The following is a 9,111-nucleotide window of genomic DNA, read 5'->3' on the forward strand; positions in this document are numbered from 1 at the left end:
TCCCTATGTTTAATACCATAACCGTATATATAAATGGGGTGGGCACGGGCCACCTCTGGTGGACCCAGCCCACACCCGTAAAAACCTCACCCTAAAAAATAATGATGATGGAAATATGGTAAGGGTGTCGGCGGGGGTCAAACCTGCTCGGCCCATGTGGCCAGCCCCTAAGCGCATAGCCCCATGACATGACATGTATTGAAACACCAAATGGTACGTACCTTGATACGACCAAACCACGCATAAATATATTAGTGCGGGAATTATGGGGTGGGCCACCCAATGCAGACCCGACCAACCCCATTTCAAATTAATTTGGATTTTGATAAAACAGTTGTGCATTAAAATAGAGGGGTCTCGGTTTGACCACCCGACCTCCTCCTTATATTGTGGTCACTTAACCAATCCACCTAACTACCTTATTGGTTAATCCACCTGGAAATATTATATAAACCCAGTATTTTTAGTGCACCTGGGGGACAGATGGAGGAACCAGGAGCAGGCACGAATTTCAAGATAGAGGACGCAGAATCTTGGCATGCAATTCGAGGCAGCATTTTGCAGGAGGGGTGAAATTTCACTTTGTCAAATTTTGACAAATTTTATATGGTTTCAACACTTCTCGACGCCACGAATGCAATGGCGTTGTCCATGTCTCCATCAGAGTTCTGCATTTTTCAGCCATTTTCAGTATGAGGGTGGAACCATGATTGTTGCAAAAACAGGGAGTGGAACCATGATCCTTGCAATTTTCCTGAGGAGGTAATTTTTCTCCATGTCGGAATATAGTCAAGTTTACAGTTGTTTTTCATGATTTTCTACAGGGATCACAATGGCGATGTCAGATTCACCTTTGGATTTAAAATTTCAAGCCTACTCATGGAGCAGAATCTTTGGGGAATCTAGGGGGAATCTAAAAGATTCCTTGAGCCCTAGATTCTCAACTTCTCAGAATTCAGATTTTGGACAATCGATTTTGCACTATTCGACGCCACAAATCTGATGATGCATTCATATTTCTCATTCTCTCATTCTATTCTTCAGCCACTTTTCTAAGTGGAATGCAGGTGTCAACATCCATGTACGAGTAGTCATGTGATTGATTTTGTGAGATTGATGGTCTGAATAGCTTCAGCAGTTTGACACCTGCTTCTTCCGATGGCCCTTGGTTGTGAGGTATATGTTGTGTTCATGGACTTCTTCTTTATGCATTGTGCTACACAGAGCCTTGTTGATACTTGATGTGGGATCTTGTTTATTACTCGTTTTTATGGTTCCTGCTTGATGTGACGCAGAATCGCCTATGTGATGTACTTGTTGTCATGAATCATCATGTTATGTTTTGAGATCCCTTTGTTGTATGTTGATGGGATACTCATGTGTCGCCATGCATGTTTGCTTTGAGATCCCTTTTATGCCATGTTGGCAGGATGCTCATCGTGCATGAGTTTTATGTCATTCTGATAGGAGTCTTTTGACTGAGAGTTCCTGTAGTGGAACATCTCTTGGCACCACTCCTGCGTGAGGGAATTTTCCTTGTATGATAGTGACATCACCTCTATGTACATCATCACTATTGACAACACTTAATGCAGTGGCCTACACCATCTTGACACCGGGCCCGGAGACGTAGTCCCTCCTAGACGAACTCCGTTATCAATGCTTATTTTTTCATGTGTTGATGATTGTCTTGTTCCTCTTCTTTGCATCATGAAAATGTATTCATTAATTTTCCTTTAAATAAGCAATTTAACACATCACGAAATTAAAAGGTCTTGGAAGGTTCCTTCATCACACCCAGACCTGGATCAAGTGGTATCAGAGCGGTCTTTGCATTGATGTGAATTGCAGCATGAACAATGGAACGTGTAGCGAAGGAAGATGAAAAAGCAATGTATGATACCATGCTCAACATTTCCAAAAGGGTAGAGATAATGTATGAAACTCTACAGAAAGAGACAGTGGAAAAGGAGCAATTGCAGCTTCAGTTGCAAGCCACAGAAGAGGTCATGGAAGAAATGAAGTAAAACAAACATAATCTTCAAACAAAGAACATTGAATTGAAGATGCATCTACATGAAGAGAAAGAGGAGAAACATAGTCTGCTACGATAGCTGCAATCAAAGGACGAGGCCTTAGAAAAGCTGCAGCGTGACCCATGTGAGGTAAAATGTAATTCTCTGAATTCATGTATGTGTCCTGATGATGATTTTGCTATTTTTGAAAATCATACCATAGGAATTGGCTCCAAACTGTTGAAGAGAATGCGGTATGAAGGAAAAGGCTTGGACGTTAATGGCCAAGGCATTGTCAATCCAATCAAAGTAGAAGAATTTCCCTTTCGAACAGGACTTGGGTATGTCAAAAAGGAAGTTGGGGAATGTGCCACGACAATTAACAAACCACCAACAACAGAGGATGAGAAGCTCTCATCAGTTCTTTCTAAATAGAAAGAGGAGGTAAAAGATGTTGATTTCCTTTTGGTTTCATTGTCACACAGTATGACTTCTATTGGAGATGTGGAGATCCCAATTATAGGGACAAACATGATGCTCCTTACAAGGACGAGGCATGAGGAGGAAAAATAACTTGGTGTTAATAACCAAAGCATAACTCAACCTCTGGAGGTTGTGCAGAGACCTCAATTTGCAGGTTCGAGATACACCAAAGGAGAATGTTTGAAGGTGTCATATGCTTCTGAGACATCGTCAAAATTGTCGAGGAAAGAAAATGATGGGAACACATCCCCATCATCCCATGGCATTTTCCATTGTAGGGAAAGAGCTGAGGCAAGCTCTCATCACCATACTTACACCAGAGACAGCAAGGGAAGGTATAACCACTTTCAATCTTCGAATGTTCATTTCGATTATGATCATGTTGATAATAATGAACGTAAAACATGGCATCGAAAAACATGCACCTTTTGTGGATTACATAACCATACATTTTTTAAGTGCTGGAAAAGAATGGCAGCACACAAAAGGATGAGGCATGAAAGTCCCTCTCAATAGCATGAAAAGAAACAGTTTAATAAAATCTGGAGGAAGAGAACCTATTGCAGTCATTGCGATAGAAGTGGCCATCAAAGAGCCACTTGTTGGAGGCTCCATCCAGAGCAACGCCTTAACGACAAAGTGTCGGTGAATGAACCATGTGAAACAATTGTTCAACAAGAAAAATCACCACAAGGAGGCGACCCATTCACATTGATAAGTGAAAAATGGTTTCTAGACATGTTATCATTTCATGGTCGTGCTTTTGTAAATCATTTGTTGCATTTTAAGATGTAAAAGTGGTGATGTGTTTTCCATCACTTGTTCGGCAACAATGATGTTTGGTCTTATTTGGTGTCACATGTTAAACTATGAAAGTAATGTTATGTTTCCATCACTTGTCAAAACAATAGTGTTTGGTCTTATGTTTGTAAATCATGTGTTGTTGTGATGAAGTGTTTTCCATCACTTGTTGAAGAAACAATGATAGGTTGGCCTTGTTGTCATAGCTGAGGTCTTGCGTCCATCTTGATGTAAACTTGACCACCGAGTATGTGTTATAAACTCATGGCAAGTGTTGAACATTTGGGTCATTAGTTGGTCATAAAAGTCAAGCATGTAATTTGAAAAACAATGTACTACAAGTTACAGAGGTAGCAGGTGTCGGCTCGTCACTTAAGGCTCTGAGGAACAAAGGTGAAGGAGATGGAAGTGAGACATTTTCAGGACGCTTGTGATGCAGAAAAGGTACAAAGAAGTTGTAGATTATTTTTCATGCTTTTGGAGGACCAAAAGCTCCTCAGTGGGGAGGATTGATCCAGGTGGCTCCAGAGACACACAGGACAAAGAGGGTTTATGAACGCTTGAAAATCAAAGTGCTCAAAATAACTTCGACCCAGGACCAGAGCGTAGATCTTGTCATCCTAATCATGGAAGTGCAAACGGTTCATCAATATGAGCTCGTATGAAGGAGAACGAGCTAGTCAAAGTTTTGGTCAAGTTGGGTTTTGGGCTAGGTTTAAGTGTCCTACAATTTGACCGACCCCGAGGCATGAAACCTAGCTCCCGAAATTGGTTGAAATTGCGGCCTCGTTAATTTTCCCAATATCCCTTATTTTCTAAAGGTTAGAAAATGTCCCCTATTTTTTATAAAATAAAATAATATAGCTATATGTATATATATATATATATATATATATATATATATATATATATCTATATATATATATATATATATATATAGATATATATATATATATATATATATATATATATATATATATATATATATATATATGTGGTGGCGGGCCAACACCCCCGCCACCCCCAAAACTATATAATAAAATTTTTTATTATAAGGCCGATGGGCCATGACCTCCACCGTCCTAACCGCAACACAAAAAAAACAATTAATAAGGGTTGGGTGGGCAACCATGACCCCGCCACACCCTTCTCTATGTTTAATACCATAACCGTATATGTAAATGGGGTGGGCACGGGCCACCTCCGGTGGACCTGGCCCACACCTGTAAAAACCTCACCCTAAAAAATAACGATGATGGAAATATGGTAAGGGTGTCAGCGGGGGTCAAACCTGCCCGACCCATGTGGCCAGCCCCCAAGCGGGCAGCCCCATGACATGAAATGTATCGAAACACCAAACGGTACGTACCTTGATACAACAAAACCATGCATAAATATGTCAGTGCGGGAGTTATGGGGCGAGCCGCCCAATGTGGACCTGACCCTCCCCATTTCAAATTAATTTCAGTTTTGATAAAACAGTTGTGCATTAAAATAGAGGGGTCGGGGTTTGACCACCCAACCTCCTTCTTATAATGTGGTAACTTAACCAATCCACCTAACTGCCTTATTGGTTAATCCGTCGGGAAATATTATATAGACCCAGTATTTTCAGTGCACCTGGGGGACAGATGGAGGAACCAGGAGCGGGAACGAATTTCAAGACAGAGGAGGCAGAATATTGGCATGCAGTTCAAGGCATCATTTTGCAGGAGGGGTGAAATTTCAATTTGTCAGATTTTGACAAATTTTATATGGTTTCAGCACTTCTCGACACCATGAACACAATGGCATTGTCCGTATCTCCATAAAAGTTCTACATTTTTCAGCCATTTTCAGTATGAGGGTGGAACCATGATTGCTGCAAAAACAAGGAGCGGAACTATGATGCTTGCAATTTTCTTGAGGAGGTAATTTTTCTCCATGTCGGAATATAATTAAGTTCATAGTCGTTTTTCATGGTTTTCCGCAGGGATCGCAATGGCGAAGTTAGATTCGCCTTGGAAGTTGCATATTTCCAGTCCACCCATGGAGTAGAATCTTTGGGGAATCTAGGGGGAATCTAAAAGATACCTTGAGCCCCAGATTCTCAACTTCTCAGAATTCAAATTTTGAACAGTCGATTTTGCACTATTCAATGCCACAAATCTGATGGTGCATTCAGATTTTTCATTCTCTCATTCTATTCTTCAACCATTTTTCTAAGTGGAATGCAGGCGTCAACATCCATGTGCGAGTAGTCATGCGATTGATTCCGTGAGATCGATGGTCCGAATAGCTTCAGCAGTTTGACATCCGCTTCTTCAGATGGCCCTTGGTTGTGAGGTATATGTTGTGTTCATGTACTTCTTCTTTATGCATTGTGCTGCACAGATCCTTGTTGATGCTTGATGTGGGATCTTGTTTATTACTTGTTTTTATGATTCTTGCTTGATGTGACGCGGAATCGCTTATGTGATGTACTTGTTGTCATGATTCATCATGTTATGTTGTGAGATCCCTTTGTGGTATGTTGATGGGATACTCATGTGTCGCCATGCATGTTTGCTTTGAGATCCCTTTTATGCCATGTTGGTGGGATGCTCATCGTGCATAAGTTTTATGTCATACTGATATGAGTCTTTTCACTGAGAGTTCTTGTAGTGGAACATCTCTTGGCACCACTCTTGCGTGAGGGCCTTTTCCTTGTATGGTAGCAACATCACCTCTATGTACATCATCACTATTGACAACACTTAATGCAGTGGCCTACATCATCTTGACACCGGGGCCTGGAGACATAGTCCCTCCTGGACGAACTCCGTTATCAACGCTTATGTTTTCATGTGTTGATGATTGTCTTGTTCCTCTTCTTTACAACATGCAGATGTATTCATTAATGTTCTTTTCAAGATGCAATTTAATACATCACAAAAGTAAAAGGTCTTGGAAGGGTCCTTCATCACACCCGAACCTGGATCAGCCACTGTCTTCGTGCTGTCGCGGACCCTGTGACACTTCACTACTACGCAGTACTAACATCGCGCAATTCTTGGGTAGAGTTTTTTATAGTCTCGCGCCTCCTTTCAGCTATCTGGAGTGCTAAGACTACGCCACTTTCATATAGTCACATCACTGGATCACTGGTGTATGGCTTCAAGCAACTTCCATTCACTTTTCCTGGAAAGGGATCTCCATTCAACTTAACCAACTGGACTGCGCCACCATCGGTAATATTCTTAGTAACATACGGCCCCAGCCAATGCATTTTGAATTTGCTTGGAAATTTATCAAACTTACTATCATACAACAACACCAAATCATTCACCTTAAAGGTGTGCAACTTAATATGTCGATTGTGCCATGCCTTTTCATGTTGCTTTTGGACCTGTTGGTGAAATCCAGCCAAAAATCGTTCTTCTTCGAGCTCATCCATCTGTGCGACCCTCTCCTCCAGGGCTCCGCGATCCGTCATACCTGTGAGCATTTCTATGCGCAGACTAGGCATTATGGCTTCCACTCCATAGACAAATCTAAAGGTTTTTGTCCCGTCAGCTTCATGCATGTCGTCCGATAAGCCCATAACACTGCAAGTATGCGTAGGTCCCAATCACTTCACTACACATTGCATACCTTGGTCAGCGCGGTCTCTAGTACTTTGTTGAATGCTTCCACAGTCGTGTTAGCCTATGGGTGATAAGGTGTGCTCTTTTGATGATACACCTGAAATTCTTTCGTTAGTGCGTTGATCGTCTCGTTATGGAATTGGATACCACGATCACTCATCAAGATCTTCGGACATCCAAATCACATCAGTACATGTTCAAATATAAAATTCGCGGTCGTCGTGCCCGTGAAATCCTTCACCAACTGTGCTTCTGCCCAATGAGTCAGATACTCTGTCGTAGTGATAATATACCTCGCGCTTGTCTTTCCTTAAGGTTTGATGGGTCCTACAAAATCTATTGCCCATTTTTCGAAAGGTTGCAACGTCATTTGTGGATTAAAAGGCATTTCATCCCTCTGTGATGGCCTGCCTATTCTATGACATGCATCACATGCTTTGCAATATGCTTTTGAATCCTGATGAAGGGTTGACCACCACAAACCTACGCGTAGAATCTTTTGCATGATTGCTCTCCCTTCATAATGTCCTCCTGCGGTGCCCCCATGAGCATTCATGAGGATGCTACTTCATTCAAATTTAGGTACATACCTTCCTAATATTTTATCATTTCCCATCTTGTATAGATGCCCAACAATGACAGAGAAATCTGTCGTGCGCACCACTAATTCCTTCTTTTGCTGGATAGGGTATCCTTCTGACGCAGTTCCAGTTGTTAGAAAGTGTATTATATCTTTGAAATGTCCATCTACTATGCACATAGAAAAAAGTTGCGCATTAGGTAATCCTTCCTCCAAACTAGTAGGTTCTTTCTGGTCCCGCGTTCAATCATCCAGGCTTCACAACAACTTCAAAATCGTATTCTTGGAATAATAAAAGTCATCTACAGATGTGCCCCCCCAACACAGTCTTATTAACCAGGTACTTTAGTGTGGAATGATTTGTATACATCTTAATGTGGCCTCCTAGCAGGTAATGTCGATATTTTTGGAGCGCATATACCATAGCTAGCCCCTCACGCTTAGTGGTGGTATAGTTCTTCTCTGCTTTGGATAATCCACGACTTGCAAGCATGATAGGGTGATCCAAGCCTTCTCTACCATCCTATGTTAGTACTGCCCCCAAAGCTATACACGGCGCATCAACATGGTTATGAAACTCTTTCTTCTAGTTCAGGAAGATAAGAATTGGCGTAGTAACCATGTTTTCTTTCAATATATCCAGGCTTTTCTTACAGTCATCATTCCAGCAAAACGAGACATCCTTCTTCAATAACTTTTCCATCGACCCGATGATCTGGGCATAACCTTTGATAAACTTCTTGTAATATCCCATATGGTGTAGAGTAGCGCGCAGCTGTTTCACACTTCTCGGTGCCTCCAAGTTCAGAATCACCGCGATCTTCACAAGGTCTACCATCAGCCCTTTTCTGCAAACCACGTGCTCCAATAGGTTCCCAAAGGAATGAGAAATAGACACTTCTTAAGGTTGAGCGTGATTTGGTATCTTCGACAGGTATCTAGCATCAAGTGCAAGCTTGCTACATGGCGCTTAACCAGCCCAAATATAGTCCAGTCATCAAAATGGACCGCCAAGAACTTATGAATATATTCCTTAAATTCTGCAACAACCACGCGCGAAAAGATGGCCCACGCATTATCCAATCCAAACAGCATGACAATATATTGAAAGCAACCCCACTCAATCGTGAAGGTTGTCTTGCTCCTATCCTCCAGCGCGATTTTGATCTGGTGGTACCTTGAGAATCCATCGTTGAAAGAATATTCTTCCTGACCACCTACATTGTCCAACACTTCATCCATGAATGGAGTTGGGAATGGATCATGCACACAAGCATCATTCAATTTTATGGGATTCATGCATATCCTTATCTCGTCCTTCTACTTCTTCTCTTGCACCACCATTGGGCTTACCCATTTGGATTCTTCCATAGGCTCAACGATGCCTGCTGCGAGCATTTTGTCTAGTTCTACATGGACCTTCTCCTTGTATTTCATATTTAAGCAGTACAACCTATTCTTAACTAGCTTCGCATCAGGTTTTAGCATGATCTTGATTAATCCTAAATCTCTGATTATTCCTTTCAAATCCGTACACTTGGTTTGGAATAAGTCGTGATATTCATGGAGTAACTCAGCGACCTTATCCACTATCGCGTCATCCTAGTAGTCTTCGATCTTTGCAAGT

Source organism: Pinus tabuliformis, chromosome 5_2 (genome assembly GCF_031772625.1).
Source record: "Pinus tabuliformis cultivar Carrire ecotype Pingquan chromosome 5_2, CPIR1, whole genome shotgun sequence".
In the NCBI taxonomy this organism is placed as follows: domain Eukaryota; kingdom Viridiplantae; phylum Streptophyta; class Pinopsida; order Pinales; family Pinaceae; genus Pinus; species Pinus tabuliformis.